We start from the raw sequence: 7,612 nt of genomic DNA, 5'->3' as shown, positions 1-7,612 counted from the left end.
AGCCGAAGTCGGACGCTTAACCGACCGAGCCACCCAGGCGCCCCTACCCATCTTTTATTAAAAAAATTTTTAATATTTATTTTTAAGAGGGAGACTGAGCATGAGTTGGGGAGGGGCAGAGAGAGAGGGAGACACAGAATCTGAAACAGGCTCCAGGCTGACAGAGCCTGGAGTGGGGCTGGAACTCATGAACCGCGAGATCATGACCTGAGCTGAAGTCAGACACTTAACTGACTGAGCCACCCAGGTGCCCCTATTATACCCAACTTTTAAAGAAATGTATTCCTGTGCTATGAAATCACTTATCACTCTGAGATTATTTAAACAAAAGTTTCCCACCCCTTTTTCTTGTACTGTATTATTTTCCTATTTCCTTTGAAATATGTGATCCATAGGATTTATCTGTTGACTGACAGGTAAAGGAGAGTGTTGATAAGAATCACCTTTTTGTTTCCCCAAGTGGTTATTCCTTTACCTTTCTTTATATACATCCAAATATGAAGGAGTCCATTATGTATTAACTCGTTTTATACTTTGATATGAATTTCTGGATGCTCTATTTTATGCAAAACGTCTACCAAACCGTATGTAACAAAAGTCAACCCATTAATTAATTAGGCTTTATATCAAATTTTGTTTACTCTTATTTTTTATTTGTTTTCAATGTTTATTTATTAGAGCACAAGTCCCCACCTGAGCATAGAGAGGGAAAGGGAGAGAGAGAATCCCAAGCCGACTCCACACTCAGCACGGAGCCCGACAGGGGGCTCAATCTCACGACCCCATGATCACAACCTGAGGTGATATCAAGAGTCAGACGCTTAACCAACTGAGTCACCTGCGTGCCCCACATTTTAGTTTTAAAGTATTATATTTGAGAAAATTTTGGAAAGGCATTCATATAGAAGAGTCTTGGAAAATGCAAAACTGATAGGCAGAGATGGTTCCCAGTGACATTTTAGTTGTATTTATTTCCTGCACACGCGTCAGGTGCATGAAAATGTTGACGTATGTATGTAATCTATTTGAATATTTTATTCCCCCACATTAGTCTAATGATCTTGAGATCATATCTCCCTGATCACATGGCTAACACTGTTAATGTACAATATACGTCAAATGGAGAGCCTTATTTTTATTTTTTTCACGTTATATTTACAAATAATATCTTCACGCCAATTTCATTTGTGTGATCTATCTGACCAAAATTTTTATTTTGCTTTGTTCCAGAGGACTCTTATATCATCGGAGGTATGTCTTCATTAAGATTTTCAGAGTCTTGGGGCACCTGGGTGGCTCAGTTGGTTAGGCAACCTACTTTGGCTCAGGCCATGATCTCACAGTTTATGGGTTCAAGCCCCGCGTCAGGCTCTGCGCTGACAGCTCAGAGCCTGGAGCCTGCTTCGGATTCTGTGTCTCCCCCTCTCTCTACCCCTCCCCTGCTCATGCTCTGTGTCTCTCTGTCTCTTAATAAACATTTAAAAAATTAAAAATAAAAAAAAGATTTTCACAGTCTTGGCCCAGCACCATCTGGCTTGGTGCTTTTGGTGAGAGCAGTCCTTCTGTCCTGGGTTTAATGTTACCAGACGTCCATGGTTTATAAAAGTTCATACTTCGCTTTGAATGAATTTCATCCTGACTTTCAATAATCCCCAGTGTAACTGAGTACCTAAAATGACTTTATTCATAAATGTTGCTAACATTTGAATTTATACTAAATTTGGAAACGATCTTTTTTTTTCTACTGTATGAATATTTTGCATATATCAGTGAGCATTCAGAAATCATGTGTGCCTCCCTCCCTCCCTTTTTTTCTGTGAGTGCAAGAACATAATTTTTCCTTCCTCCCTTGTTCTGCAATACATGTTATCGTCCATTCATTTACTCCGCAACAAAGTTTTGCTATGCATGTAAATAGAGTCATGGAAAGCTGCATGCTGAACGCAGAGTGAGGACACGTGGATTTTAATCCCAAGATGTTCTTGCTGTGAGGTTTCGTACCCTTAACCCCATAGATGGGGTATGTGATTCCCCATCTATGAAGCACATTTACTCACGTGCAATAATGGGAACCACTTAGGGCCACTCTCCTTTTGTGAGTGCCTGTCCACAGCGTAACACGAGACTGGCTATCTATACTGGCTGCAGGAATGCAGCGCTGAATGGGCATCTGGTTGGAAATTTTATCATTGCTATGTGACTTCTGTCTCAGTGTTCTTAAATCTGCGACAGCATTTCTCAAGAACGCTATTTATCCAGCGCAGGGAGCCACAAGCTGTCCTTGGTTGCCATGGCATCTTCACTTTGGCCCCACTATCAGGCAAACGACCTTCAAGAACTGTCCAGTGTCATGAAGAATCCTACATGAGTGAAAGCAAACCCCTTCCTTCCTTTAACCTACAAGATACGAGAGCTTTTTTTTTTTTTTTGCCTTTTTTTGTTGTTGTTGTTGCATTTATCTGCGAGGAAAGAATACAATTAAATTTGAATGCGTTTGCTAGACTTGCAGGTGCCTTTTGACCTTCACGATGGCTTGATGCTCCTTATTTCACACCTACCAACAGAAAGCTCGGAATGATTTTTTATGCCTTGTGACTGAATGTCAGGGAGCACAGCTGTCTGGATCACTATGCCCTTAGTAATCATCAGCATCACATGTGTCTTTTTCATGTTGATTCAACAAGTATTTACGGGGTGCCAGCTTGTGTGACTGGTTCCTCCAGCTGCCTAGGTTTCCTGATGAGCACAACAGATGTGATATCCAGGAGATTACATTTTTCTCTTTTCCTGTTAACTTTTCTTGCCCTCTCCTCTCCTTCTCTTTATCTTCCCTCCGTTGGCCATCTCACCAGGTATCCGGTCTTTCAGTGGCATTTCCACGTCACTGTCTCCCCCACTTGCTTTTCTTGACTAGAACACTCTCCTCAACTCATAGCAGTAAACCCAGCCATCTCCTTCATGTCTCTGTTTGGTTGCTTAGCGGACATCCCACACTCACCTTCTAACCTGCTGTTTCCATGTTTCCATGGTTCTCCATTCCATCATTTCAGATGCTCTCAAAGTCTTTGCTCATCTCCTATTTTCTTTTCCCCACTACATCAGTTATTCACACCTTCAAGGCATGTGCAGGACACAACCTCTCATGCTTTACTTTGGTAGAACCATCCATACATTTCTACTTGTTTCATGGAACAGCGTAACTGGCCTCTCTCTCTTCACTCTGACCTCTCTTTATTCTCAACACGGTGGCCTGTGTTCCTCTTGGGAAAACATGAGCCGTCTGTGTTCCTCCTGTCAGCCTGCCTCAGGGATTCATGTCTTTTCTTCGGGAGTAATAGCCAAAGTTGCCTGAATGACTACAGTTCTGACGTAATCTGGCCCCTTCGGTCTATGAACCCCACATGCATGTGAAAGTGTCACTTCTGAGCACCGACCTCTACTTGGTCAGCTGCACGGACCTCCATGCTGTTGCCCCAATATGCCTGGAAGATTTGCACCTCCCAGATTAGTCTCCATTAGTCCTCCTCCCTGAAACATCACCCCTCTCAAACGGAGCCATACTCAGCCCTCTCACTGCTTCTAAACCCTGCTCAAACCCGACATCTTTGAGAGACCTGCCCTGATCATCTAGTTTTAAAATCTGACACCTCCCCACCTTTACATTTCTGATCATTCATAGCCTGCACTGTCTTCTTTATTTTTTCCATAGCTCTTACGTCCTCCTAAAATACTAAGTCGTGTATTTGTTACGCTCTTGTGGGTCTACTAACTCAAATAGTTTCCATAAATGTACAGGTCTTTGTCATCTTGCTCCCCCAAAATGCATCCGTAAAGATCCCATTTAATCTTTAAATGTTATTGAATTAATGAGAGATTTAATTGAAGAGCATTCAATTTAGGCAAACTTCCAGGACAGATGATGATAAAGTCCTTCCCTGCCGTGGTAGCGTTTGCTGTCCAGGAACCAGCGACTTAAAGCAAACAATTTACTCGGGAACAGATAACTTACCTATTCTTGTAAAGATGAACTTTAAAAAGATAAAACATATCTCTGCTAAAAGGCAAAGGCTGTTTACTCAGTGAAGTCAAATACTTTTATAAAAATTACCTTGAAAATGTTAAGCAGACTTAGTACATTTTTGTATAAACAGAAAACCGAATATGGGGTAGTCATTGTGATTTTCCAGTGGGTCCCTACCTCAAAAATATAGTCAACGAGAATCTTTTCCCTTTCTTTAAACACGTTGAGGACAGCTTTTGTGAGTGATACGTGCTTTCAGTACGTATTCCTGCTACAAAAGAGCTTGACTCTTTTTTTCTTTTTTTTTTACAGTTCATGTATTTATTTTGAGAGAGAGCAAGCATGAGTAGGGGACGGGCAGAGACAGAGGAAGAGAGAATCCTAAGCTGGCTGTGCACACTCACAGCAGAGCCTGAAGCCTGACTTGGGGCTCAAACTCACAAACCGTGATACCATGACCTGAGCCGAAATCAAGAGTCGGGCGCTCAACTGACTGAGCCACCCAGGCGCCCCAAGCTTGTCTTTTTGCTGAATACTGCCTTTTGGTGAAAAGATGTTCTGTAATGTAGTCTTCTGTAATCTATATTTTTATCTATGTTTGCTATCTCCTTCTTTGGAGTAGCAAATTATATTTACATGTGTGCTACTGGTAAAAGGTATGCCTTGAGCCAAATTATGTAGCAAATTTATAATATGTATATGTATATCCTAGATTTATACGATGCATATATATCCTAGATTTATATTATATATAAATATATCTTTTATATAAATTTTATACAGCTTTAACCAGGAGATATATGTCTCCTAGATAAATATGCCAAAAAGAAAATTGGTTTAACATTAAAATAAGAAAAATTAATCCAAGATGAAAAGAATTCATACAGATAAAGAGGAATATTTTATGGTGGTTCATGGAAAACTTAGGAATAGTTGGAAGAGTTATAGTTTTAAAGCTCAAATAATTACAAGAAGAAATTCAAAATTTACAGTAACACACACCAATAGGTCAAAGACTAAGGGCATAGGGAAATTAACAAGCATAATAAATCAGCATAACACAAGGATAATTTTTTGTTTTAAACACATGTATGACATCAACAGGCCATGTTCTATTTTACAGTGACTTTTAATATATTCATGTTATGCATATCAGGTTTACTAAACCTAACATAATAAAATAGTACACTTGATCTTAGCCGAAAGGCCGAGAAGCGATAACATAATAAAATAGTAAATGAAAAACCCAATCTACCTGAACACTATCTTATTTGGATTCTAAAACTGTACTTTTAAACACTCAATAATTTAAGGTGGAAATCAAAAGAGGACATCAAAAGGAGTCTACATCAAAGGATGTGACATATATATATCAAAATGTATTCTTTAGACCCCAAAAAGATTTTCTTTTTTAAAAAAAATTTTTAACGTTTATTTATTTTTGAGAGAGAGACAGATACGAGGAGGGGAGGGGCAGAGAGAGAGGGAGACACAGAATTGGAAGCAGGCTCCAGGCTCCGAGCCATCAGCACAGAGCCCGATGCGGGGCTCAAACCCACGAACTGTGAGATCATGACCTGAGCTGAAGTCAGACGCTTAACCCCCCAAAAAGATTTTCTAAATGGACTAGGCAACAACCCATAAAGCTAAGGAAACAAATGATAAAATAAATGCAATGCATATGAAACGATGGAGAGAAGAAAATGTCTTCACATCAACACAATCAGTAGATGAATGGATGAACAAAATGTGGACTGTATGACCAATGGAGTATTGTTCGGCCTCAAACGGAAGCAACTCCTGCAATATCAGAGAACGTTGGTAAACCTGGAGGACATTGTGCCAAGTGAAACAGGCCAGACACAGAAGGCCAAACACTGCATGACTCAGTTCCGTAAGCAAGCACGATAGCCAGTTTTTCAACTTAAATGTAAAACATCAAACTATCAATTTTTTGCACAAATATAGGAGAAAATCTTAAGGATCTAGAGCTAAATCGATGCCAAAAGCATCCATAACAGAAGCAAGTTACACCTGAAACTAACTGAATATTGTGTGTCAATTATACTTCAACTTTTTTTTTTAAAAGCAGTTCATGCGTCAGACTTCTTCAGCATTAAAACCTGGCTCTGCACAGGTTGTCAACCCAGCCTGTCTACATGATGAGGTATCTACTTGACTCTTGAAGCAGACAGTGGTATTTGAAAAGGACTTATATTAGATAAAAATTGATAATACTCAGGCAAATAGTAAAGTATAAATTCTATGCTCAGAGAAAAGACACAATGCAATTATTTAAACTCCTCAAGTAAACACAGAGAGAGCTGAACAATAAAAAGAACAGAAGGCTGAATATAAGGGGAATAAAAACAACAAATACAATAAATAGAACGGTTACAAATATGTTAGACATTAATCCAACGACATCAGTAATTAAATATTAATGCTGACTAGACAGATTAAAAGATTGTAGGGGTGCCTGAGTGGCTCAGTCAGTTGAGCGTCCGACTTAGGCTCAGGTCACAATCTCGCGGTTCCTGGGTTTGAGCCCCGCGACGGGCTCTGTGCTGACAGCTCAGAGCCTGGAGCCTGCTTTGGATCCTGTGTCTCCCTGTCTCTGCCCCTCCCCCACTCACGCTCTGTCTCTTTGTCCCCAAAATAAATAAACGTTAAAAAAAATTTTTAAATCCTAGGTAGGTTAAAATAAAGGGATGGAAAAAGATATGCTGTCCTTGCCCTAATCAAAACAAATCTGGAATAGACATATTAATTTCAGACAAATCAGACTTCACAACAAGGAAAATTATGAAGGATAAAAATATCAATACATAATGTTGAAGGGGACCATTGTTCATGCAGATACATCAGGCATAAATATGCCAAAGACCAGACTATCCAAATACACGAGGTGAAAACTTGTACAACTTATCAAAAATTGTAGAAATAGAAAAATCCACTCTAAGCTTGCAGACCCCGTAGATCCAACAGGCAGAACATCAGTGAGGACATAGTTCATGCGAATGTCACTGTCCATCAATTTGATCTCATTGGCGTTTAGAGAATTGGCCAATGAGAGACCAGGGGACACATTCTTCTCAAGTCCCCCTGTTATAGGTGCCAACATAGAACACATTTTGGATGATGAGACACAGCTTACCAAATTTGAAAGAACAGAAATCGTATGAAACATGTTCTCAGCCCACAATGGAACTGAATTTGAAATCCATAGCACGTAGGTGACGAATCCTCAAATAATTGGAAAGTAAACCATGCCCTCCTGGACAACATATGACGGGAAAAACCCAGGTTATTCAAACAGGCTAGGATGTAGTGACAACAGTACCTCAAGGGAATGTTAAAGCATTGAATGAATGTATTAGAAAAGAAGAGGTGTGCCTGGGTGGCTCAGTCCGTTGAGCATCCGACTTTGGCTCAGCTCATGATCTCACAGTTTGTGGGTTCAAACCCCATTGGAGCCTGCTTCAGATTCTGTATCTCCCTCTCTCTCTGCCCCTCTCCCACTCATGCTCTGTGTCTCTCTCAAGAATAAATAAATATTAATTTTTTTTGGGGGGGGAAAAAGAGAGGCAC

At 40.0% G+C, this 7,612-nt stretch overlaps 1 pseudogene; it reads right to left on the bottom strand.

Annotated features, from left to right (window-relative positions):
- Positions 1-5,065: 5,065 nt before the first annotated feature.
- LOC122478169 lies at positions 5,066-5,240 on the bottom strand (annotated as a pseudogene).
- Positions 5,241-7,612: the final 2,372 nt, after the last annotated feature.

Source organism: Prionailurus bengalensis, chromosome X (assembly GCF_016509475.1).
Source record: "Prionailurus bengalensis isolate Pbe53 chromosome X, Fcat_Pben_1.1_paternal_pri, whole genome shotgun sequence".
NCBI classification, from domain to species: Eukaryota; Metazoa; Chordata; class Mammalia; order Carnivora; family Felidae; genus Prionailurus; species Prionailurus bengalensis.
Note: the sequence above shows the minus strand (reverse complement) of the source record. Positions and strands in the feature narration are given on the sequence as shown.